Here is a 27,694-nt window from a genome sequence, read left to right on the forward strand (position 1 = left end):
AGAGGATCTGTAGTAGGAGGCAGTAGTCAACTGTGTCAAAAGCAGAGGACAGGTCTAGAAGGAGGAGTACAGAGTATTGTCTGTTAGCTTTGGCTGTAAGTAGGTCGTTAGTGATTTTGGTCAGGGCTGTCTCAGTTGAGTGATGGGGGCAGAAACCAGATTGTAGATTGTCAAAAAGCAAGTTAGATAAGAGGTGGGAGGATGTTGTGAATTCCGTTCTCGGACTCCCTCCTGTGGTCATGAATGGTACTTTGGTTGGTTCTGCTCTGGGACTCCCTCTGGTGGCTTCGAGCGGAACTGCTGGTCACTGAGGTTGGCTTTATCAGCTGCTCTCGTTTATTGCTATGCTGCTTCCCTATTTAACTCCACTCAGATCGTTACTTCATGCCAGCTGTCAATGTGTCAGTATTGGTTCAGATCTCTTTTGGACTTCTCTGAGGACCTGTCTACTCCAGCAGAAGCTAAGTCTTTGCTAGTTCATTTGTTGTTACTGCTAATTTCTAGTCCAGCTCGCTATCATGATATTCCCTTGCTAGCTGGAAGCTCTGGGGTGCAGAGTGGCACCTCCACACCGTGAGTCGGTGTGGGGAGTTTTTTTGCTTACTCTGCGTGGTTTTTGTAGTCTTTTGTGCTGACCGCATAGTTCCCTTTTCTATCCTCTGACTATTTAGTGAAATCTGGCCTCCTTTGCTAAAACCTGTTTCATTCCTGTGTTTGTGACTTTCCTCTTAACTCACAGTCAATATATGTGGGGGTCTGCCTTTACTTTGGGGAATTTCTCTGAGGCAAGGTAAGGCTTCTATTTCTATCTTTAGGTTTAGTTAGCTCTTAGGCTGTGAAGAGGCGTCTAGGGAGAGTTAGGTACGCTCCACGGCTATTTCTAGTGTGTGTGTGATAGGAGTAGGGTTTGCGGTCAGCAGAGTTCCCACTTACCCAGAGCTAGTCCCGATTTTTGAATTTACTCATCAGGTCATTCCGGGTGCTCCTAACCACCAGGTCCATAACAGTACAGCTGGCCTTAAAGTGTTAATACATCTCAAAAGAGGGATAAGAGAAGTTCTGAACCCATTTTTTTTTCTTTGCAGTGTGTTTTGTCTCTCTTTTCCCCTTGACCTCTGGGTGGTTCAGGACACAGGTGTAGATATGGATATTCAAGGTCTGTCCTCTTGTGTGGATCATCTCACTGCAAGGGTACAAAGCATTCAAGATTATGTAGTTCAGAATCCGATGTTAGAGCCTAGAATTCCAATTCCTGATTTGTTTTCTGGGGATAGATCTAAGTTTCTGAATTTCAAAAATAATTGTAAACTGTTTCTTGCTTTGAAACCCCGCTCTTCTGGTGACCCCATTCAGCAAGTAAAAATTATTATTTCTTTGTTGCGTGGCGACCCTCAAGACTGGGCATTCTCCCTTGCGCCAGGAGATCTTGCATTGCTTAATGTAGATGCGTTTTTTCTGGCGCTTGGATTGCTTTATGACGAACCGAATTCAGTGGATCAGGCAGAGAAAATCTTGCTAGCTTTGTGTCAGGGTCAGGATGAAGCGGAGATATATTGTCAGAAGTTTAGAAAATGGTCTGGGCTTACTCAATGGAATGAGTGTGCCCTGGCAGCAATTTTTAGAAAGGGTCTTTCTGAAGCCCTTAAGGATGTTATGTTGGGATTCCCCACGCCTGCTGGTCTGAATGAATCAATGTCCTTGGCCATCCAAATTGATCGGCGTTTGCGTGAGCGCAAAATTGTGCACCATTTGGTGGTGTCCTCTGAGCAGAGGCCTGAGTTTATGCAATGTGATAGAACTTTGACCAGAACTGAACGGCAAGAACACAGACGTCAGAATAGGCTGTGTTTTTACTGTGGTGACCCCACTCATGCTATCTCTGATTGTCCTAAGTGCACCAAGCGGTTCGCTAGATCTGTCACCATTGGTACTGTACAGCCTAAATTTCTTTTGTCTGTTACTCTGATTTGCTCTTTGTCGTCCTACTCTGTTATGGCATTTGTGGATTCAGGCGCTGCCCTGAATTTGATGGACTTGGAGTTTGCCAGGCGTTGTGGTTTTTTCTTGGAGCCTTTGCAGTATCCTATTCCATTAAGGGGAATTGATGCCACACCGTTGGCCAAGAATAAACCTCAGTACTGGACCCAGTTGACCATGTGCATGGCTCCTGCACATCAGGAAGATATTCGCTTTTTGGTGTTGCATAATTTGCATGATGTGGTCATGTTGGGTTTGCCATGGCTACAGGTCCATAATCCAGTATTGGACTGGAAATCTATGTCTGTGTCTAGTTGGGGTTGTCAAGGGGTACATGGCGATGTTCCGTTGGTGTCAATTTCTGCTTCCACTCCTTCTGAAGTCCCTGAGTTTCTGTCGGATTACCAGGATGTACAGTGGGGCAAAAAAGTATTTAGTCAGTCAGCAGTAGTGCAAGTTCCACCACTTAAAAAGATGAGAGGCGTCTGTAATTTACATCATAGGCAGACCTCAACTGTGGGAGACAAACTGAGAAAAAAAAATCCAGAAAATCACATTGTCTGTTTTTTTTATCATTTTATTTGCATTTTATGGTGGAAAATAAGTATTTGGTCAGAAACAAACAATCAAGATTTCTGGCTCTCACAGACCTGTAACTTCTTCTTTAAGAGTCTCCTCTTTCCTCCACTCATTACCTGTAGTAATGGCACCTGTTTAAGCTTGTTATCAGTATAAAAAGACACCTGTGCACACCCTCAAACAGTCTGACTCCAAACTCCACTATGGTGAAGACCAAAGAGCTGTCAAAGGACACCAGAAACAAAATTGTAGCCCTGCACCAGGCTGGGAAGACTGAATCTGCAATAGCCAACCAGCTTGGAGTGAAGAAATCAACAGTGGGAGCAATAATTAGAAAATGGAAGACATTCAAGACCACTGATAATCTCCCTCGATCTGGGGCTCCACGCAAAATCCCACCCCGTGGGGTCAGAATGATCACAAGAACGGTGAGCAAAAATCCCAGAACCACGCGGGGGGACCTAGTGAATGAACTGCAGAGAGCTGGGACCAATGTAACAAGGCCTACCATAAGTAACACACTACGCCACCATGGACTCAGATCCTGCAGTGCCAGACGTGTCCCACTGCTTAAGCCAGTACATGTCCGGGCCCGTCTGAAGTTTGCTAGAGAGCATTTGGATGATAAATAGGAGTTTTGGGAGAATGTCCTATGGGCTGATGAAACCAAACTGGAACTGTTTGGTAGAAACACAACTTGTCGTGTTTGGAGGAAAAAGAATACTGAGTTGCATCCATCAAACACCATACCTACTGTAAAGCATGGTGGTGGAAACATCATGCTTTGGGGCTGTTTCTCTGCAAAGGGGCCAGGACGACTGATCCGGGTACATGAAAGAATGAATGGGGCCATGTATCGTGAGATTTTGAGTGCAAACCTTCTTCCATCAGCAAGGGCATTGAAGTTGAAACGTGGCTGGGTCTTTCAACATGACAATGATCCAAAGCACACCGCCAGGGCAACGAAGGAGTGGCTTCGTGAGAAGCATTTCAAGGTCCTGGAGTGGCCTAGCCAGTCTCCAGATCTCAACCCTATAGAAAACCTTTGGAGGGAGTTGAAAGTCCGTGTTGCCAAGCGAAAAGCCAAAAACAACACTGCTCTAGAGGAGATCTGCATGGAGGAATGGGCCAACATACCAACAACAGTGTGTGGCAACCTTGTGAAGACTTACAGAAAACGTTTGACCTCTGTCATTGCCAACAAAGGATATATTACAAAGTATTGAGATGAAATTTTGTTTCTGACCAAATACTTATTTTCCACCATAAAATGCAAATAAAATGATAAAAAAACAGACAATGTGATTTTCTGGATTTTTTTTTCTCAGTTTGTCTCCCATAGTTGAGGTCTACCTATGATGTAAATTACAGACGCCTCTCATCTTTTTAAGTGGTGGAACTTGCACTATTGCTGACTGACTAAATACTTTTTTGCCCCACTGTATTTGATTAGCCCAAATCCAGTGTCCTACCCCCTCATAGGGATTGTGATTGTGCTATAAATTTGATTCCTGGTAGTAAGTTTCCTAAGGGACGACTTTTTAATTTATCTGTGCCAGAGCACGCCGCTATGTGGAGTTATATAAAGGAGTCCTTGGAGAAAGGGCATATTCACCCGTCTTCATCACCGTTGGGAGCAGGGTTCTTTTTTGTGCCCAAGAAGGATGGTTCTCTGAGACCCTGTATAGATTACCGCCTTCTCAATAAAATCACGGTCAAATTTCAGTACCCTTTGCCCCTGCTGTCTGATTTGTTTGCTCGGATTAAGGGGGCTAGTTGGTTCACCAAGATAGATCTTCGAGGGGCGTATAACCTTGTGCGTATTAAACAGGGCGATGAATGGAAAACAGCATTTAATACGCCCGAGGGCCATTTTAAGTACCTGGTAATGCCATTCGGGCTTTCAAATGCTCCATCTGTGTTTCAGTCCTGTATGCATGACATCTTCCGAAAGTATCTGGATAGATTCATGATTGTATATTTAAATGATATTTTGGTCTTTTCGGATGATTGGGAGTCTCATGTGAAACAGGTCAGAATGGTATTCCAGGTCCTTCGTGCTAATTCCTTGTTTGTGAAGGGGTCTAAATGTCTCTTCGGAGTTCAGAAGGTTTCCTTTTTGGGCTTCATTTTTTCCCCTTCTACTATCGAGATGGATCCTGTTAAAGTTCAGGCCATTTATGATTGGACTCAACCTACATCTGTGAAGAGCCTCCAGAAATTCCTGGGCTTTGCTAATTTTTACCGTCGCTTCATCGCTAATTTTTCTAGTGTGGTTAAACATTTGACTGATTTGACAAAGAAATATGCTGATGTGGTGAATTGGTCCTCTGCGGCCGTTGAGGCTTTTCAGGAGCTGAAACGTCGTTTTTCTTCGGCCCCTGTGTTGCGTTAGCCAGATGTTTCGCTCCCTTTTCAGGTCGAGGTTGATGCTTCTGAGATTGAAGCAGGGGCTGTTTTGTCTCAAAGAAGTTCTGATGGCTCTGTGATGAAGCCATGTGCCTTCTTTTCTAGAAAGTTTTCGCCTGCTGAGCGTAATTATGATGTTGGCAATCGGGAGCTGCTAGCTATGAAGTGGGCATTCGAGGAGTGGCGACATTGGCTTGAGGGAGCCAAGCACCGCGTGGTGGTCTTGACGGATCACAAAAATCTGACTTATCTCGAGTCTGCCAAGCGGTTGAATCCTAGACAGGCTCGATGGTCGCTGTTTTTCTCCCGTTTCGATTTTGTGGTCTCATATCTTCCAGGTTCTAAGAATGTGAAGGCGGATGCCCTTTCTAGGAGTTTTGTGCCTGATTCTCTGGGAGTCCCTGAGGCGGCTGGTATTCTCAAAGAGGGGGTAATTCTGTCTGCCATCTCCCCTGATTTGCGGCGGGTGCTGCAGGAGTTTCAGGCTGATAGACCTGACCGTTGTCCAGTGGAGAAATTGTTTGTCCCGGATAGATGGACTTGCAGAGTTATTTCTGAGGTTCATTGCTCGGTGTTGGCTGGTCATCCTGGGATTTTTGGTACCAGAGATTTGGTGGCTAGGTCCTTTTGGTGGCCTTCCTTGTCACGGGATGTGCGTTCTTTTGTGCAGTCCTGTGGGACTTGTGCTCGGGCTAAGCCCTGCTGTTCTCGTGCCAGTGGGTTGCTTTTGCCCTTGCCAGTCCCGAAAAGGCCTTGGACGCATGTTTCCATGGATTTTATTTTAGATCTTCCTGTCTCTCAAAGGATGTCTGTCATCTGGGTGGTTTGTGATCGCTTTTCTAAGATGGTCCATTTGGTACCCTTGCCTAAATTACCTTCTTCCTCTGATTTGGTGCCATTATTTTTTCAACATGTGGTTCGTTTGCATGGCATTCCGGAGAACATTGTGTCGGACAGAGGTTCCCAGTTTGTCTCTAGGTTTTGGCGGTCCTTTTGTGCTAAGATGGGCATTGATTTGTCTTTTTCTTCGGCTTTCCATCCTCAAACAAATGGCCAGACCGAACGAACCAACCAGACTTTGGAAACCTATCTGAGATGCTTTGTTTCTGCTGATCAGGATGACTGGGTGACCTTCTTGCCATTGGCTGAGTTCGCCCTTAATAATCGGGCTAGTTCAGCTACTTTGGTTTCGCCTTTTTTTTGCAATTCTGGTTTTCATCCTCGTTTTTCTTTGGGGCAGGTTGAGCCTTCTGACTGTCCTGGTGTGGATTCTGTGGTGGACAGGTTGCAGCAAATTTGGACTCACGTAGTGGACAATCTGATGTTGTCCCAGGAGAAGGCTCAACGTTTCGCTAACCGCCGTCGTTGTGTTGGTCCCCGACTTCGTGTTGGGGATTTGGTTTGGTTGTCTTCTCGTTATGTTCCTATGAAGGTTTCTTCTCCTAAGTTTAAGCCTCGTTTCATTGGTCCTTATAAGATTTCTGAAATTCTCAACCCTGTGTCATTTCGTTTGGTCCTTCCAGCTTCTTTTGCCATCCATAATGTGTTCCATAGGTCGTTGTTGCGGAGGTACGTGACGCCTATGGTTCCCTCCGTTGATCCTCCTGCTCCGGTGTTGGTTGAGGGGGAGTTGGAGTATGTGGTGGAAAAAATTTTGGATTCTCGTATTTCGAGACGGAAGCTTCAGTACCTGGTTAAGTGGAAGGGCTATGGTCAGGAGGATAATTCCTGGGTTGTTGCCTCCGATGTCCATGCTGCCGATTTAGTTCGTGCCTTTCATTTGGCTCGTCCTGATCGGCCTGGGGGCCCTGGTGAGGGTTCGGTGACCCCTCCTCAAGGGGGGGGGGTACTGTTGTGAATTCCGTTCTCGGACTCCCTCCTGTGGTCATGAATGGTACTTTGGTTGGTTCTGCTCTTGGACTCCCTCTGGTGGCTTCGAGCGGAACTGCTGGTCACTGAGGTTGGCTTTATCAGCTGCTCTCGTTTATTGCTATGCTGCTTCCCTATTTAACTCCACTCAGATCGTTACTTCATGCCAGCTGTCAATGTGTCAGTATTGGTTCAGATCTCTTTTGGACTTCTCTGAGGACCTGTCTACTCCAGCAGAAGCTAAGTCTTTGCTAGTTCATTTGTTGTTACTGCTAATTTCTAGTCCAGCTCGCTATCATGATATTCCCTTGCTAGCTGGAAACTCTGGGGTGCAGAGTTACACCTCCACACCGTGAGTCGGTGTGGGGAGTTTTTTTGCTTACTCTGCGTGGTTTTTGTAGTCTTTTGTGCTGACCGCATAGTTCCCTTTTCTATCCTCTGACTATTTAGTGAAATCTGGCCTCTTTTGCTAAAACCTGTTTCATTCCTGTTTGTGACTTTCCTCTTAACTCACAGTCAATATATGTGGGGGTCTGCCTTTACCTTTGGGGAATTTCTCTGAGGCAAGGTAAGGCTTCTATTTCTATCTTTAGGTTTAGTTAGCTCTTAGGCTGTGAAGAGGCGTCTAGGGAGAGTTAGGTACGCTCCTCGGCTATTTCTAGTGTGTGTGTGATAGGAGTAGGGTTTGCGGTCAGCAGAGTTCCCACTTACCCAGAGCTAGTCCCGATTTTTGAATTTACTCATCAGGTCATTCCGGGTGCTCCTAACCACCAGGTCCATAACAGTAGGAAAGTTCAGAGTGGACGTGCTGCTCCAGGAGTTTGGAAGCGAATGGGAGCAGCGATATTGGGCGATAGCTGGACATAGCAGTTGGATCGAGGGTTGGCTTTTTAAGGATAAGCGTGATTGTGTCATGTTTGAAAGCAGAAGGGAAGGTGCCAGAAGTTAGTGATAGGTTGAAGAGGTGGGTTAGGGATGGGATAAGAGTGGCGGTGAGGTTGGGGAGGAGGCGGGATATGGTCAAGCGCACAGGTGGTGAGGTGCAATTTGGAGAGGAGACAATTAAGCCCCCATTCAGTGATGTTGGATAGGGAGGTTATGGGTTTTGGGCATTGGTCTGGTATACAAAGGGGTTGTGGTGGTTGAACAATGAAGACTTGCCTTGTTTGGTCGATCTTATTTTTAAAGTGTGTGGCAAAGTCCTCAGCAGAGATGAGGGAGGTTGGAGGGGGCAGTGGGGGGGCGGAGGAGGGAGTTAAAGGTTTTTAATAACTGTTTGGGGTTGTAGGATAGGGAAGATACAAGGGTTGGGAAGTAGGCCTGTTTAGCAGAGGTGAGAGTAGATTTAAAAGTGAGTGTTGCCTGTTTGAATGCAGTGAAGTCGTCTTGCGAATGTGTTTTCTTCCAACGCCGCTCTGCAACCCTGGACACTTGCCGGAGCTTTTTAGTGATGTTATGGTGCCAGGGTTGTCTATTGATACGTCGCACTCTGCCACGAACGAGAGGGGCAACCGTATCAATAGCTGATGTGAGAATGGCATTGTAGAAAGCAATTAGCCAAGACAGTGGAGGCAAAATCATATATTCTCTCTCTCTTCCCTTAATGTACTATTAGAATAATAAAAAAAAAACACTTATTGAAGGCTGTGTATTCTAAATGAAAAGAGTGGGAAATATTATATACAAAGCAAATGAAATCCGCAGCCTGCTGATTGCTGTAAGGAGTTGTAGGGTAATTTGATTTTCTGCTCCCTTTATCTTCCAGGAGATCCAGAATAATTTTAGAGGCTTCGTAAAGGAATACTGGAGTCAAACACATGTTATACCTAGTCCAGAGTGTGAGACAGCAGATCATGAAACTGGGATTCAAAGGACAAATAAGAGAGAACGTCTGTGTTATTCATTACCCTATATTTGGTATAACAGTGTGTATCAGTTTTGCTCCTTTGAGGTGTTGTCCAAATTGGATTATTTTACAAATTTGTCAAAATTTCATAAAAAGGATGTGATATCTCACCAACCTCTCACCTGTCCTGTTCAAATATATTTGGGTTCTCCATTGCTCACTAATTTCAAGTCCCTCTCAACACATAGAAAATGACCGCTAACTGTAATGTTGAGCGAACGTGCTCGGATAAGTTATTATTCAAGCACACTCGGGTATCTTCGGCGTGCTCGAACAATGTTTGGCAGCCATAACACATGCAGAGTTTGCCTGCTTTTTAGGGAATCCCTGCATACAAGTATGTTGCGGCTGTAGAACATCCGGGAGACATGCAGCTTCCTGCGGCAACTCGAACATAGAATTCAAGTACGCCAAACATCCTCTGCTAGCACCCGAGTGTGCTCAAATAACACCTTATCTGAGTGTAAGGAGGAAGACCGGGCTGCGGGTACCTGCGTCATGTCGTTTCCGGAAATGTCGAGGCTACGTCCAGTGTTACCGGGGGGGAGGAAGAATGGGGGAACGGACAGGTCCCATGTCCTGGGGAGAGGGGGCGTAGCTAAGCCGGGCAGTGGACAGGAAGCGTGGGGCAGAGGTCTCAGTTTCCTGCCGGCAGCGAGAGCAGAGGCAGCGTAGGACACAGCGCGGAATTGAGCCACAGCAGAGTTTTCGCATATGCGCCATTAAGCCAGTGAGTGTGCAGAGCGCCGCGCGCCCGGCTAAGCAGAGTACAGTGCTCGCGCGGAGGAGCGGTGCCACATGCAGGACCCTGAGGTGCGTTCCCCATTGCTGGCTGAAGCGCGGCAGCACACCCGTGGTACAGAGACTCCTGCAGCACTCTCCACTTTGGCTGCACAGATTTATGGACTAAGGGCTCAGCGGGCAGAACCGGTGACCGCCCGTTGCCGCCAGAAGCTGGACCATGCTTTGTTGGAATTCATCTGAGGACACCACGCCGGCCGTTGCCGGGACTTCAACTCCCATCAGACTGTATGTGGCTAAGGACCAGAGAAGACTACAATAAGCCTCATTTAAATATCAGACTGTCGAGTTAACCCTTTAACCCCCTTGTTTATTGTTCATTGCTCACAGTTTGTTAACTCCCTGTGAGGAGACCATTGCCATCCCTTTTGTTAAAAAATTAAATAACATTGTAATATAGCCTTATTCTGCAATCCCTGGGGCAGCACGGTGCCTCAGTGGATAGCACTGCAGCGCTGGGGTCCTGGGTTCAAGCCCCACCCTGGACAACATCTGCAACGAGTTTGTATGTTCTCTCCATGTTTGCGTGGGTTTCCTCCGGGTTCTCCGGTTTCCTCCCACTCTCCAAAGACATACTGATAGGGAATTTAGATTGTGAGCCCCATTGGGGACAGTGATGATAATGTGTGCAAACTGTAAAGCGCTGCGGAATATGTTAGCGCTATATAAAAATAAAAGATTATTATTATTTATATTATCCCTGCGTTACTGCATTCCGCATCTGCTTACATGAGCACGTTCGCCCATCACTACCTCTAAGGCCGGTTTCACACGTCAGTGTCTCCAGTACGTGAGGTGACAGTTTCCTCACGTACCGGAGACACTGACACACGTAGACCCATAAAAATCAATGCATCTGTTCAGATGTCATTGATTTTTTGCGGACCGTGTCTCCGTGTGCCAAACACGGAGACATGTCAGTGTTCGTGGGAGTGCACGTATTACACGGACCCATTAAAGTCAATGGGTCCGCGTAAAACACGGACCACACACGGACGTTGTCCGTGTGCGGTCCCTGTGGCGTGCAGGAGACAGCGCTACAGTAAGCGCTGTCCCCCCCACATGGTGCTGAAGCCGCGATTCATATCTTCTCTGCAGCAGCGTTTGCTGCATAGAAGATATGAATAATAGTGTTTAAATGAAAGATCTATGTGTCCGCCGCCCCCTGTGCGCCCCCCCACCCCCTGTGCGCCCCCCCACTGTTCAGAAAATACTCACCCGCTCCCACGTTGGCTGTCGCTCCTTCCTCTCTGCCCCGCGCCTTCTACTGTATGCGGTCACGTGGGGCCGCTCATTTACAATCATGAATAGTCGGCTCCGCCCCTATGGGAGGTGGAGCCGCCTATTCATGAGTGTAAATGAGCGGCCCCACGTGACCGCATACAGTAGAAGGCAGGACAGGAAGCCGCGACAGCCAACGTGGGAGCGGGTGAGTATTTTCTGAACAGCGGGGGGGGGGGGGCGCACAGGGGGTGCGAGGGCGGGGGACACATAGATCTTTATTTTAAACACTATTCATATTTTCTCTGCAGCAAACGCTGCTGCAGGGAACATATGAATCGCGGCTTCAGCACGATGCAGGGTACCACACGCGTGGGTACCACACGCTCCGTGTGGTACCCACTCGCCATACGGGCGGCACACGTGTGCCGCACGTATGGCCTACGTGAGCTCACAGGCACACGGACACGGATAACTCCGGTACCGATTTATTCCGGTACCGGAATTATCTGGACGTGTGAGACTGCCCTAAGCCAGTAACCGGCTCCTTTATTGTGCTAATGTGACATTCAGGGAAGTATATGATGTTGCAACAAATCTTTACCCAAATCTTTTGAAGAAGCCACAAGTACAGTAGTTGCGAAATCCATGAGGACTTTGCCCTATCCTCACCTCTTTTGTTTTTTAGCTTAATTTTTTTTTTTGCCATTAATTGCACTGATGTAACATTTAACCCTTTTGTCTTCACCATCCTACATCTGTATTAACTTGTCTACTTGGTTATTTAGCTTCAGGGGTTCACAGAACCTTTTTTATGGCTTACTTTCTGTGGACCTCTGCAATTGCTAAAGGAGCGTGGTTCTGGGGCGCCGCACATATCTTAGTGCTGACCACTGTACATTTGTAAGAACATGCGGCAATGTTAAAAAAAACCAAACATTTAATTGTGTTGTTCTTTCTGCGCTTTAATAAATTAGCCGGCGTTCATAGGAGATCTGCAGTGACAAGCACGGGGGTCTTCTGCAGACCCCCGGTTGTCCTGCCTGGTTGACGACCGCACTAAGAAGCAATTATGTAGCAAACTACAGACTGTTTTTTACAGTAACCTGTTTCCTAGAGAATAAACAATCTAGAAATTTTTGTACACCCGGCTGAAGTGGGTCGATGGGATGCAGACTCCTGGAGCAATTCCAATGACCACATTATATTATGTTATTAACACTGCTCTTTAATTTAAATGATAAGTATCTCTACACAGGAGTGCAATCAGCTAGGTTACATTGTACTGAGCTCGGCTCTCCGCCTCTTGTGGTCCCTGTTATTCAGCATTCATTCCTATTGTCATGTATCTGCAAAAAGAAAACAGAGGAAGGTTGTTTTTTTGGTTTTTTTTTTCTTCTGGCTGGATACGCTTAAAAAAAATAAACAAAAGAGAACCCGTCAATAAGTGAAATGAAAGGAGCCTTCAACCGATCCCATTCATGTCCATTGGACCGAAATGCAGCAGTTTTCACCTTTCATTGCCCAAGACCGAATTGTGCAATCAAACATCATGAGCTGACGCCCGGCAATCTCAGATCGGTCTTGAGGACTTCGGGTTGGAATAGAAAAACAAACTGATAGAAGTCAGTGAATTGTGAAGGACACATAATAACAACTGCTACCTGTGATGATTGAGAATACTTATCTTTTGTTGGACAGTTCTTAGGTTTTGGGAATGTGTTCCATTAGTTGTCATTTCCTTACCTGGGTGTCACTGATGATATATTGTAATCATACAATTTATTAAGATATTATGCAAAAAAAAAATGCATGTGCAGCTGTCCACATAAATGATATTTGTATAAATCGAAACTTGTACTGGGAGATTTGACAGCTCTTTGGAATCCAGAAGGTCTCTCCATCTTTTCTGAGAGTCTCCCAGAGATTTGGGGAGAGTTGGCAAGAATGATTAAATCCAAGAGATCTAATAGTCCATGAGCCGGGCCAGATATCGGTACCACCCGGAGTGACTAATTTTCTTTGGTATTTTTAGGTAGATGCATGTCTGTAGTTTATTTTTTGATATGATAGCCCTTACATATACGTAGCTTATTAACCCCTTCAGCCCTAGGCCTATTTGTACCCAAGTGCCTAAGCCAATCTGACCTGTGCCACTTCATGGGCTAATAACTTTGGAACGCTTTCACCTATCCAAGCCATTCTGAGATTGTTTTCTCGTGACATATTGTACTTCACGTCAGTGCTAAATGGGAGTCAATATATTTTACCTTTCTATATAAAAAAATGCTAAATATTCGGAAATTTTGGAAAAATCGGCAATTTTTTAACTTTGAAATTCTCTGCTTTTTACAAAAATACTGATACCCCCCATAATAGTTATTAATTTACACTCCCCACATGTTTACTTCATATTGGCATCATTTTGAAAATGAAACCTTATTGTTTTACGACGTAATAGGGCTTATAGTTTTATGCGCAATTTTTCACATTTACAGCAAAACCCACTTTTCAAAGGACCAAGTCACTTCTGAAGTCACTTTAAGGGGCTTACATAACAGAAACCACCCATAAATTACCCCATTTTGCAAACTACACCCCTCAAGCTGTTCAAAACTCATTTTTAAAAACTGTTAACCCTTTAGGTGTTCCACAGGAATTTTAGCATGAGCCAAGAACCAAATATGACGATATCGGTACCACCCGGAGTGACTAGATGTAGTATTTGTAACAAAATTTAATCCAAGTTATGTAAATACACACTGAACATGTCATGTGCATATATATATATATATATATATATATATATATATATATATATATATATATATATATATATGTTACTCCATAATATCTTCAACATCGGACTCTGAATCTGACTGTTGTTCTACTGGCTCGTCTTCAGTACCCTTGTTCTGGCATGTCTGTAATCTGCACATGTCTGTGCACTTCAGGCCATTGCTGAGGCAAGTACACTGAGGAAGTTCACATGACCGCACACACTTGCAGGACAGTAGCTGTATAATAGCTTCTGGTGCTGGTGCCCCTTGCATCCACTTGACAACAAGCTTTCCGTCGTTATCTATCATCCAACCGCAGTCTGTTGGGTTTGCAACCCATGGCTGGCTCTGCAGACTTCTCCTCCAGATCGCAGCCTGGTAGTTTGCACGCAGTGCATGCATGAAAAGGCAGTCCTGGCAAGGAGGGAGTTGACTTGACTCTACCACTCCACGTCTGGCACAGAACAGCTGATAACGGAGCCTGTTTACCTCAGTTGTTTGGGTAGTTGGCAGGTACATGTGGCAGGTGATTTCCTGTAACTTCTCAAAAAGTTCGGTAGACACTTCCCATGAACGACCAACTTCCTGAAAGGCATCCTGGTATGTCTTGTTCATCTTCAACTGCTTGAGTGTCGTCATCTTCCCACGGCCAGCGAATGCACTGACGGTGTCACAGCCTGTAAATGCATGCATACCAATCAATGAATCACATACGCTGCCTCCCAATGTTCGGCTCAGAGTGGTGATATCCAGGAATCTTGTCCGGTTCTGTGTACCGCATTTCTGGAACAGGTGGGATGGGATTTTGTGGCACATGCCCAGACACAGGACCATGACATCAGTATCCTCCGAAGTGATGATGACCGACTTGTAACCAGATTCTGCTGCATGAAGAGCATGGAGAAGGAGGCGTGTGTCTGCTTCTTCTTGATTTGACTTAAGGTCAGCAGCCTCTTCCCACTGTTCTTTGGTGATCTTAAAGCAGAGCTGCTCACATGTGACATACAGCTCCTTCTCCTCAAGCTTCTCCCTGTGGTGTTTCGCCTTCCATTCTTCTACCAGAAACTTTATGAGACTTGCCTTGTTGGAGGAACTACTTAGAAGCTTTTTCCACTGCTGGATGTTGTGCCCATGTTGAATGTTCTTGAAATGGATCCCTGTGCCTTCATATCTGTTGACTCTTTCTGTATCTTTGATGGATGTCTCCTTGTAGACGTCAAAGACAATATCAATGCGCTTGCTCTTAGCACCCTCATGGATAGCGCGACTCATTGCTGTGCCTGCTAGCTGGCCAAATGTTGCATTGTTTCCCTTCAGTTTCTGAACCAGGCTCATCCCATCAATGATGGTTGCAGAGGGCTCGGGGATCACTTCTGCAGGACGAGCATTCCTCTCCAACTCCCTTGCGAGGGCAGCCTTGTTGGTCTTGCGGATAGACCCATCACCATTGGCAAGTGCCCATGGCAATGGACCCAGGGGATGAGTCAAGACATCACTCATTTGTAGCTTTCTGTTCTCAGCTACAAGTATCATCTGGCCAAATAGGTTTCTGTCAGCCTTCAAAATTACCTCCTTGCCAAGACCTTGTCTGCGTGTCTTCATTTGGATGTTAGAGAACGTTTTAAGTTTGTTCTTCGTCATCTTGTCATGAAACAATGTAGTTGGCTTATCGGTACCCAAACGCTCATCCTTGAATGTTTGATATGCATCCTCTCCTATACTGTATGCCCCTTGAAGGTCTTTGGCTACATCTGGTGGTGCTACAGTCGCTGTTGACAAACTGATAAGTTCACCATTATGCTCTTTGTTGAAGGGGTTCACCCAACCTGTCTCCAGCAGTTGAACGAAAGATTGGACATCGGCTTCATCTCTTCTAATCCTAGACACCTGTAGGTCTGAATGGCTGAAGTCAGTATATTGTTGGCCTACCAGGGCCCTCAGCTGCCTCAAGTACATACTGCGGTACTCTGATGTCAGGTAGAACCTGGAAACAGCTCCAACTTTGAGGCTGAAGCCTTTTGTGCCCCCTGGTGTCTGGGTGTCTTTGTTGATTGTCTCTTCAATGGTCTGGTCCACAGGAATTCGTCCAAAAGGATTCTTGCTACCGATCTGGACCGAAAAGCCACCTTGCATGAAGTATTCATGGACCTCTGGGTGTTCTATGGGCAGCCGAGACATTGTGGCATAGTAATAGGTTAGGTATCGGGCATAGTTGACCTTGTCATAGGCAAAACACCATGGTATCATCTGTCGGATTGCTCCTAGGTGAAGCATCCAGTTGCCTTCTCTTGAAGCTCGAACCAGGGCCAGCATGGTCTCGACCATGTCCAAGTATGACATCCAGAATGCTGAGAGTTGTTCATTTCTGAGGGTCTCAAGATAAACTTGAAAGAGCTTCAGGGTAAGTGTGCAAGATTCATTATCCAAGAGCTTTTCGAAGGATCCCTGCGACACACTGATGCGAAAGTTTGTGATGTTCTTCAGTGTTTCATCCAGATGGTGAAGGTCCCTTGCATGGTTTTCTTCTAGCCATGGAAGGAAGTTTTTCCATGCAAGCCTCATAAGTGCTTCATAGACCAGCTTGTGTAGTCTCACTGCTCTGTTGTACCTCCGGCCGTCCATCACTCCAGACACTGATCCTTCAGCGATTACACCGGATTCAACACACAGATCTCTAAGGCCTGCATCCTGAAATCTGTTCCCTATGATAGAGAGGAGATTACAGATTGTGTGGAAGACACCCATTCTAATTATAATGTTCTTGAACTTCTCCTGTTTCCAGATAACCTCGGCAGCTTTGGCATAGAGTGCTTGATCAAACACACACACAATTCTGTTAAGCTTCAGGGTCTGCATGATGGCATGTGTTTGCTCCAAGACTTCATTCACAGTGGACATGGCTGTTGCAGGAGCATTGATAGTGGGCAGGTAGCTTACAGTGTCCTGGGCCACTACAATGTCGCTGCGGATTTTTATGTTGAACCCAGTCCAACTGCTGGTGGTCTGATCCTCATGGTCTGACATTCTAGCCAGAAGCCAGATATGGTTTTTGGTTTTTGAATCCTGGACCTCCTTGGTAGTGTTAACATTCGAAGTCTCAATCCTGGGTGGCTCTCCCCGCTGCCCAACATTGTATATCGGTAGCATTAATTCTGTCAGAGTTATGCTTCTTTTCTTCGACTTGGTTACATCTGGCAGGACTTTCTTTGTCACAGAGCATGCAACATTGGACTGAACAGCAATGCCATTGACTCTATGAGATGTACCTGCTCCACTTAGTGTCTCCTCAAGTCTGTCAATGTTATCCCAGGCCAGGGTTGTGAACACACCTGGGTAGATACTTGCTGGCATTGGGATGTCATCCTTTGAACATTCCAACTTCTGGATACAAAGGGCTGTATCGATCTCCTCAGCCATTGAATATGACACACAGTGGCCAAGACGATTCAGAGTTCGAATCAGTTCTGTATTGCCGGTCAAAGACTTAACTGCAAAGGATAGCAGTACGTGCTTTGGTGTACACAGAACGTGTATGTGTCAGTGTGTGTGCGTGTGTTGGGGCACCTCAGGGTGTCTTCAAATGTGACATAGCCCCCTAGATTTCTTCCAGTAAAATTTGCACTCCAAAAGTCATTTGGCGCTCCTTCCCTTCCGAGGCCTGCCGTTCCCCAATACTGCAGTGTACGACAACATATCGGGTGTTGTTGTGTTCGGGAGAGATTGGTGAACAAATAGTGGGGTGCATTTTTTGCTGGTACACCTCTTAAAAATAAAAAAATGAGCCTAAAATGACACCTTCATGTAAAAAATGCACTTTTTCCATTTTCTCAACCAAGTGTTTCCAACTACTGTGAAACACTGGTTGGGTCAAAGTGGTCACTATACCCCCTAAAAGATTCCTTGGGGGTGTAGTTTCCAAAATAGGGTCACTTTTTGGGGTTTCCACTGTGGGGGTACCTCAGGCAGCCTTCAAATGTGACATGGCCCCCTAGATTTCTTCCAGTGAATCCGCCACCCAAAAACCACATAGCGCTCCTTCCGTGTTGAGCTGTGCTGTGTGCCCATACTTTAGTTTACGAGTACATGTGGGGTGTTTCTATAAACTGCAGAATTAGGGTAACCAAGTTTGGGTTTGCCGTTAACCCTTGCTAGGTTGCAGGTAAAATTGGATTACAATGTAATATCTGGAAAAAAAATGAAATTTTGAAATTTCGCCTTCATTCTGCTAAAATTCCTGTGGAACACCTAAAGGGTTAACAGTTTTTAAAAATGAGTTTTGAACAGCTTGAGGGGTGTAGTTTGCAAAATGGGGTAATTTATGGGTGGTTTCTGTTATGTAAGCCCCTTAAAGTGACTTCAGAAGTGACTTGGTCCTTTGAAAAGTGGGTTTTGCTGTAAATGTGAAAAATTGCGCATAAAACTATAAGCCCTATTACGTCGTAAAACAATAAGGTTTCATTTTCAAAATGATGCCAATATGAAGTAAACATGTGGGGAGTGTAAATTAATAACTATTATGGGGGGTATCAGTATTTTTGTAAAAAGCAGAGAATTTCAAAGTTAAAAAATTGCCGATTTTTCCAAAATTTCCGAATATTTAGCATTTTTTTATATAGAAAGGTAAAATATATTGACTCCCATTTAGCACTGACGTGAAGTACAATATGTCACGAGAAAACAATCTCAGAATGGCTTGGATAGGTGAAAGCGTTCCAAAGTTATTAGCCCATGAAGTGGCACAGGTCAGATTGGCTTAGGCACTTGGGTACAAATAGGCCTAGGGCTGAAGGGGTTAATAAGCTACGTATATGTAAGGGCTATCATATCAAAAAATAAACTACAGACATGCATCTACCTAAAAATACCAAAGAGAATTAGTCACTCCGCTTGGTACCGATATCGTCAAATTTGGTTCTTGGCTCATGGACTATAAGGAGTAAGGCTTCTCCTTGTAGAGACTGACATGCCGGCTCTGCCGTGCCAAGGTAAGGAGACTTATTCGCCGTGCAATGCTCATCTGGGAAATTCAATATGGAAATTACCTCTTCAGAGAGAAAGAGGACTAGAACTCTATAACACCACCTGTTGGAAGCAGCGATCCTACAAGTCACTATCGACCCTTTAACGAGCCTTGCAATATGACTTAGGATAAAAGCCAAACCAGAATCAGAATATTAAACACAGAGGAAATGTAATGGAAACATGGACACTTCATTGCACACTGCACTCCTAATATGGTCTCAAAATACTGCCCAAATCTGTGTGAACATGCCCTTAAAGGGGTTGTCCCCATAGGCTCAGTTATCGCTATCTGTAAAAAAAAAAAACAAGCTGAGCTTTACTTACTCTCCCTGTGGTCTCCAGTTATGTTCCTCTGACGCTGCCCTAGTTTCTGATGATTGGCTGCAGTGGTGATTTCACATCAACAGCGATTAAGTCAAACACTTGCCATCTACATGGGCAGAGCCACTGACCTCAGTGATTGGCTGCAGTGCTGCTGAAAGGACATCACCATTGCAGACAATCAACAGAGACCAGAGCAGCGACTGTACCGGGTTTTTTTTTTATTTTACACATAAATGAGCCTGTGGGCACAAGACTGTTGAATGTGGAAGCCGTTAAAGGGCTCTCTCACCCCACCGTATACATCGGACTAGCATCAGCTGTTCTTTTATTGGAGAGCACTCGGACCAATGTTATTCAATGGGACAGTGATGATGACTGTTTTTTTTTTGCTGACCGAATCTGTAGGTGGCAAAATCTCAGCAGGCTGAGATTTCACTTTGAAATTGGATGCCACTCACCCATTCAAGTCTATGGGTGCATGTAAATCATCGGGCTGCACTCGGATGACAGCGGAGTGCAGTCCTATTTCCGAGGACTTACAGAATTGAGAGAATATAGAAATGTTGTTCTCCATCTTCTCCTGACACTCTGACAGAGTATGATTAGCTCATCATTTGCATTATTGGCCCTATTCTCTCGTATAAGATCATCTGCGGCCGTCTGACCGTAGCCTAAAAAGTATGAACAAAACCCAATAAAGCTAAAACCTTTTTTTTAATCTTTTTTTTGTAAAAGTGTCTTGCCTAGATTTTTTTTAAGCGTTATTCTGGAGCTTATTGAAAAGCCTTCTACGGATGGAGCAGTCAGGAAAAAAAAATAGTCACCACAACTAAAGATGTTCTTAGCATATTAGAAGCATATGAGCATATGTCTTCACAAATTATGTAAACCCAAAGCATTTTGGTGCGGTTTTGTGAATATCAAGGCAAAATCTAAATTTACCTCCAACACCCAAATATATCCTCAGGGTATGTTCACACATTTTTTTCAGGCGGGTTTGGAGCTGGTATGCTATGAAAAAGCGCTTCGAAAACACTAATAAGAATCTTCATATTCATTTATTTTCTTTCTTTTTTTTTCTTTTTTTGATTGAATACTGCATTGTTTGAAATGATTACAGCGTCACTGATCTTTTTCCTTGCCTGAATCTTATGACAGTTTATCGTATTACAGATTCGCTGTGCTAAGTCGCATATTAAGATAATGATGCAGTGGGTGGCTCTCTACATCAATGGGTTGGAGCCAAGGCTTACAGTAGCTATATTATATGTTTTATTCTTGCCTGTGCTGAGTGTAGATAATTGAAATATAGATTTTTCTCCTTTTTAATGTTTTATAGTTATGAAGTCTGGTTTAGTTTTTTTAAATGCAGAAAATGGATGGTATAACATAAAAATATAATAAATTACCCTGTAAATTTGTTTTGCTCCAAGAATTGCTGTTCCCCTGTTTTGTGTGTTGTGCTTGCAAACATCAGAGCTGAGGCCAGTGATTGGCTGCAGCGTTCATGTGAATGATACATATGGTGTCATCACTGTAGAACTAGTTAAATATATATATTTTTTTTCAAGATTCTATTTCCTGTTTGTGGAGACATGGGGGTCAGCGGGTGCTCTAGTCCAGTAACCATGAAACCGCATGGACCAGAGATCATCCCACCGAAAGCCCGCTCTCCTTTTACCCTGGGCATAATACTACTCAGACAACACAGGGTGAGGGTAAAACAGTGTGGCAATACTTTATTGAACCACAAAACAGGCAAATAACCCATAGAACAGTCCCAGCAAAATACCCCAAATGGTGCAAAGTTACAGAGTCTCATCCGCTGACTCACCACGATAAGAACAGCTGTGGCTTTCGATCTTCCAGGGCCAACTACCCCCCATCTGTGGCAGGCACACAGCAAGGAGGTAATGACAAACTTAGGAAGATGACAGTCCATTGAGGTACGAGGCCAGGTGACCGGAGGGTCACAATATGGCTTTTCCGAACATCTACATTGAGCCAGGTGACTGGTCGGTCCCAAGCTTGGCTTTCCCAAACATCAATGGGGCTCTGGTGACCGGCAGGTCCAAATCCTGACTAACCCAAACGTATCCATGGGTTCAGTGATGGTCAATGGAGCAGATAGATATAAGAGGTAAATAACAACCATTCATCAATTTACAAATATCAATTTAACCTACAAGAAGAGTCAGCATTTCAGACTCTTGACCAACTGAAGAAAGAAACACATCAATTCAAAAGTCGACATATAGATAGCAGTCTATTCCGCCTGATTTACTGAAAATAGACATCTGGATAATTAAGATAAAATGCTGTGTCATCACAATGGTCTAACGCATCTTTCTAACACAGACATTCTCTTTTAGGTGTAAGATGGATCAGGAATTGCTAGCATTTTACAGCTGAGTTCACAAAGGCATCTGGAGTTTAGTTTTTCTGTTCTATTATAAGAAGAAAAAAATGGAATTACTGAAAAAAAAGATCCTATGTTAGACATAAACTGCTCCAGAGAGACCAGACACGTTTGGCTTGTATTTAGGTATCTGTCATCTTAACAGAAAAACTACGCAGCATTTAGTAAAAATGACCGAACCTCCAACTGACCCTCCTTAGTGACGTTCTAATGCATGTGTAAATCTAGACCAGGGATGGGTAACCTTTTAGCTGCCAAGGGCCTTTTAGATATTTCTACCATTCCTCGTGGGCAGTACAAATCGCACGCTAACTCCACCCACAAAGTACATCATGATGCTGGCACTGGTCTTGGGACGTAATGTTTCATTGCATGCGCCTCAGAATTCAGTAAGGAACGCCGTGTGCGCATGCTCACAGAGCAACAAGAAATTAAAGGACTGGTGGCCATCAAAACACAGCTGCCAGCTCAAGCACTGCAGTCCCCGGGAATCTGGCCTGAAGTTGCGGAAAAAATCATCGTGGGCCATTTACCTCCCACAAGGCCTGAGGTTCCCCATCCTTAATCTAGAATACATTCTTTTAATTGCCCTACTAAGTTTTTGTCCTTCCAGGGTCATACAAAAAAATAAATAAATCGAGGGGCCATAAGTGAAGGTCCAGATTAGGATCCCCAGATGCCATTAAAGAATCCATCATATTCTTGCTCAGCATGGCTAAGGGGTTAAACTGTTGCCATCAGAGCTAGCTACATCCCCAGCAGTTATTGGCTTGTATCTACTGTGTAAATTACATGATTGCCAAAAGTCACACCAAAGCTGGTGACCCTGCTCCATACAAATCCCCCTGACCGCTGCCATACATGTACAGTAAATATTGGGAGATGTGGGTGAACGGCAGAACATGGGCCTGTTGACGCTGTCCCATCCTGCCCAAGTGACCACGTGGCCTGCTGCCATTGGTGGTACGCCACTGTGTGTATTTCTCAAAAGCTGGACCTGCTGGCTGTCTTACAATGTAACAGGTACTGTTTTTTCACCAGTAGTAAACCCCAGCGCCTACAGCATTATCAGCCGCTTCCAAATAGTTGGACATAAAATAAGATAAAGGCAGATTTGCTTTAGATCCGTATTTTGCACCCCCCCCCCCCCCCCCCAATGGTGCCTTTGGCAGATGCCTACTCTGTCTAGCCCTTATCAGGCCCCAGCTAGAAGCCCTTCGCGCTCCTGTTACAAATATTATCAGCAGTAATACGTGATTTGTTTTGCTCACACTGTATAATGTTACCAAGAAGTAATGAAAAATAAATCATACAAATATACCTATACCATTCTGCATTAATCGCTTCTACTGAGTACATTGTTTACTACTGCTGAAGTAATGATACCCAGGATTCACTGTCTGGATGGGAAATGATTTTTGTAAAGTTTAATTGCTCTATTTATGAGCCTCTCCAGAATCTTTCCTTGTACCCAGGCATATGAGAAGAAGATAGACTGGTAAGGCAAAGACACAATGCGGAGAACGAGAAGAAAGCAGCTTTTCATGTTTCAAGTTTGAACATGTTACTAAGCAGAGCTCTGCTCCTTTGGCAGCATTGTTCCAAAGTAAAGTTTGGAGAAAAGTTTAAGTTCAACAGCAATAATTATAGGGCGCCAGGAGGCTGCAATAATGTAATAAAAGGGAGCAAAAACATGAGCGAAGTCTTGATTGGAAATACATTAAATGTCAGATTAGACCATATATTTATTAATTCCCGATGGAAAATTATTAGTACATGTTCATATGTATAAGCTATAGACAGGGAATGCTACAAGAAATGTCATATTACTAAGAGAAACCATGATTACTTTAGGGGGATTTTGCCATTGGGGTGATTGGTCATGGACACCCAAACATCTATCTATTATCTATCTATCTATCATCTATCTATCTATCTGTCTCTTATCTATTTATCTATGTATCTCTATCATTTATCTATCTTCATTTACAATCTATCATCTATCTATTATCTATCCATTTATCTATTATCTATCTATCGATCTCTCGCTCTATTATCTATTTATCTATCTATGTTTCTATCTATCTATAATCTATCTTCTATTTTTATTTTGAGTATAAGAGGAGAGGAGAAGGAAAGTAGTGGACAGGGGAAGGACACAAAGGGGTACATTAAAGGGGTCTGGAACTTTAACATCGATGGCCTATCCTTAGGATCGGTGGTGGTGCGACACCTGGCACCCCCGCCAATAAAGCTGGCATAGTTCTGCCAACTGTATCGTGGCCTCATCTGGGTTCTGCACATTCACCATCTATTGCAATCAATAGAGGGCAGATGTGCAGTACCTAGCCGAGGCCACTCTTCTGTGCAGCTCTGCAACTGAGCAGTTCCGGTTGTCATTATGTCATTAGCCCCAGAAAGAGCTGATCGGGGGGTGCTGGGTGTCACATCCCCACCAATCAGACATTGATTACCTTTCCTAAAGATAGGCCTTCAATGTAAAAGTCCCGGACACGACTTCTGTGGAATAGACATGTTCTTACTTGTGTATATTAAACAGTATAAACAATAGAGTTCCATTAAAAAGTGTTGGACAATTTGTCTTCTACAGCCTCTGTGTATCACAATACATAGCAAACTGCAGCTTGAGTTGTAGGATTTTGTTGTTTTTTTTTTTTTCATATGATAAAAACAGATCTTTTTCATAAATAAAAATCCCAGTTTTTGCTAACCATTAAACAGGCGCTATGCATGTACATCAGCAAAAAAAGCATAAACTTGTGAAAAATCCAGTAGATTACAAAGGGCTACATGATCTGTGACAAACACGGATTGAAAGCGTACCTGGAAAAAAAAAAATCAAAATGAGCTTGTTCTGACGCAGAGACTGTAACTCTGATCTCTGTTCTTCTGAACTCTTCTTAGTGTATTCATACCCAAATGAAAGTATAACAAGTCAAGTTAAACATTTTTATAACAAAAAATAGATTTATATACGTGCATTAAAGAAAACGATTCCATGAGGTCTACATCCTTTAGGGGTTTACTCACACGAGCATATACATTGGACGAGTGCTATCCGGGCCAATGTTATTCAATGGGGCAGTGAAAGAAATCCCAGCATGCTGAGCTTTCACTCTGAAATTGGACGCCGTTCACCCATTCAAGTCTATGGTTGCTTGGAAATCATCACGCTCCTCTCAGATGACTCCGAATGCAGTCTGATTTCCGCAGAATAACACAATGGAAAAGATGGACACTATTTTTTCCTCCATCTTCTCCTTAGTGTGCTATGGTTCTGTCATATGACAAAATCGCATCACACTAAGCTGACGCTCTGAGTAAACTCTGATCAGAGTTTGAACAATGTCAGTAGATGAGAGAATCTACGGAAGTCTGACTTAAAGGGAGTCTATCAACACAAAATGACCGTTCATATCAAGCCCAGCACCTTGTAGGGGACATAGTTCTGATAAAAATAGATAGAGCAATGGATTTGGACACTAAAGATTTTTGCCAGAAATTGATCTTTATTCAAACATGCTAATGAGGCACTTGGTGCACCCTTTGGCGTAGCCGAGCAGCTTAGGGCACCTTTTCACCTCCTTGCTTTGTGAAATTCTCCACCCTTCTCTTCTGGCTTTACAGAAAATCTCTGCTAGGGCTCCTAATTATTGCAGGTCTTCAATACTAATAATGTTTCCATACGGGCTTAAGGGAGCTTTTGGGCCCCGTAGGCTTCAGGACCCAGGTGTGATTGTAACCCCTTGTATCTATTACTTAGTTACATAGGTTGAAAAAAAGCCCTAGGTCCATCAAGTTCAACCTTCCTCCACCAATTACACGTTTTGTCACTAAATTAATTATGACCCACTATGTTATGTGTACTGAGGAAATCATCCAGCCCTTGTGGTCGGCATTCCAGAGTCTCACTGCTCTAACTGTAGAGAACCCTTTCCTATTTAGCTGCCAGAATCGCCTTTTTTCCACCTGTAAAGAGTGCCTCCTGGTACTTAGTATGGTCCTTGGAAGGAATATGTCCTGTGCCAGTCCTTTGTACTGATCACATATGTTTATACATGTATATGAGATCTCCTCTGAGATGTCTTTTTTTCTAAGCTAAGCAAGCCCAACTTTTCCAACCTCTCATTATGAGAGGCCTTCCATCCCTGGTAATAATCTAGTTGTCACATTTGTACTGACTGTAAATTCTGAATATACTTTTTAAAATGTGGAGCCCAAAACTGGATCCCATATTCTAGATGTGGCCTCACAAGTGATTTATAAAGGGGTAACAATATGTTGGGATCGCGGGATTTTATCTCTCTTTTTATACACCCTAAAATCTTGTTTGCTTTTGCAGCTGCTGCCTGACATTGAGTACTGCCGCTCAGCTTACTTGTAATACTTACTATTACAGTTACACCCCTGAATAGAAGTATGACTGTCATTGCTAACCTCAAAATGCATACACGTGAATTCTAACTAGGGGGGAATATTCCTATATTGTAGTACCCTACATGCCCATAAAGTGCCATATACAGATGGCATTGTTATTGATGGCTACTAATAACAGGCTGCACCAGTCGCACTGCTATACTTTACACATGACTATAGGAACTAACATGCGTTGTAAAATTATACAAATAAATAACAATCTAGTAACAATACAGATAATTATTTAGGTAAATATATGGATATCTAATGAGAACCTTCTTTATTTTATTATATATATATATATACAGTGTATATATATATATATACAGTGTATATATATATATATATATATATATATATATAAATATCTGTGCACATTTTGATTAGAGTATATTAATATGCAATCTTGACATTAAACGTGAAGGTGACATATAACGTGGGTATTGATATAGGAGGGACAATAACTTGGTGAGTAACTGCCAAATCCTTGAGCGGAACAGAAAAATCTATGTAAAGATCGATAGAAAGCGACTAGCGAAGGATCTGCTTACACTACAAGAACCTCCAGGTGTAGAACAAGGACAACAACATCAGATCTGAAGAGCTGTACACAGTGTGAATGTAAAGCCGGGTCTGGGCACAGAGACAAATAGCTGCGCAACTCAGCAGTAATTGTGAATCCATTGCCCGGAGAGACAAAACGATGAAAAATACAGCTGCAGAGTGTTTTAGCGCCAGTCCTATATTTGCCTCGTGCCCTAGTTCCCACACCTTCACACTTGTTTGCTTCAACTCAATTACGAGAGGTGCAATTATAAAGGAGGGAGGAGAAAGTTGTAATAGTCACAATTTTGTTCAAGTATACCGTACATTGGATTTTCACCAGTTTTCTTTATTTAATCTCTGACGTAAGGTGCAACTGTTTGTTTCAAGTATTTCCAGGATCCCCTCTAATGACCCCTGTATTAGGCAGGGGTATCGCTATAGAGGTTGATAGGTAGTGGTTACACCTAGGCACTGGGGTCTAAGGATGGCCAAAATCGGCATAAGAAGAGCAGTATAATCATTGGGACATTGTAGCTGGAGGCTCGATTACAGATTCTGTTTTGAGACTCAGTAGATTTAAAGGGGTATTGCCATCTCCAAGATCCTATCCCAATATGTAGTAGGCGTAATAATAACAATATTAGCAAAAATACCTCTGATTAGAAATGCAGTATAGTTCTTCTGATTCGCTATGTCGCTTACCCCATGTGCAGGGCATTGCAGTAGCTTAGGTATCCATGGTTACAACCACTAATAACTAACTGACTGACTATATGAGTGGTTATAGCCATGGAAACCTAAGCTACTACAATGCCCTGCACATGGGGTAAGCAACAAAGCGAATCAGTAGAACTATACTACATTTCTAATTGGAGGTATTTGCTAATATTATTAATATTATTACACCTGCTACATTTGAGATAGAATGAAGCATACTATAAGTATGTCACTGTCCATTACTTTCCCTTTAGGAAAATAATGTACAAGCCAAAAAAGAAGCCTTGAAAAAGTTTGTAAAAAATTGAAGTTCATATGGTTGTTTAGTTTACTTGTCCTCCAATAAAAATTAGGGTTTTTTTTAGAGATGTGCCAGTCCTACAAAATCTCCAAATGTACATCAGCCTTTAACGAAGCAGCCCAAGTGCATTGACACGCCCCCAGTGCACTTTCGGACTGATTTGCATATGGCTTCTACACTACATTTCTCATAACTGGCACGTCAGATCTCTGCATAAAAAAAGGCATCATTTTTATTTGGAGACAAGCACCTACACATCGATATCATTACTTCCATGTGGAAACGTGCCAACAGATTTTTTTTAGAGGCAGAATTTATGTAGATTACAGCAATGTTTACCTATCGGTAGTTGTTTAGTGGACACTGGTCGTCTGAGTAAACAAGCC

Source organism: Ranitomeya variabilis, chromosome 6, assembly GCF_051348905.1.
Source record: "Ranitomeya variabilis isolate aRanVar5 chromosome 6, aRanVar5.hap1, whole genome shotgun sequence".
NCBI lineage: Eukaryota > Metazoa > Chordata > Amphibia > Anura > Dendrobatidae > Ranitomeya > Ranitomeya variabilis.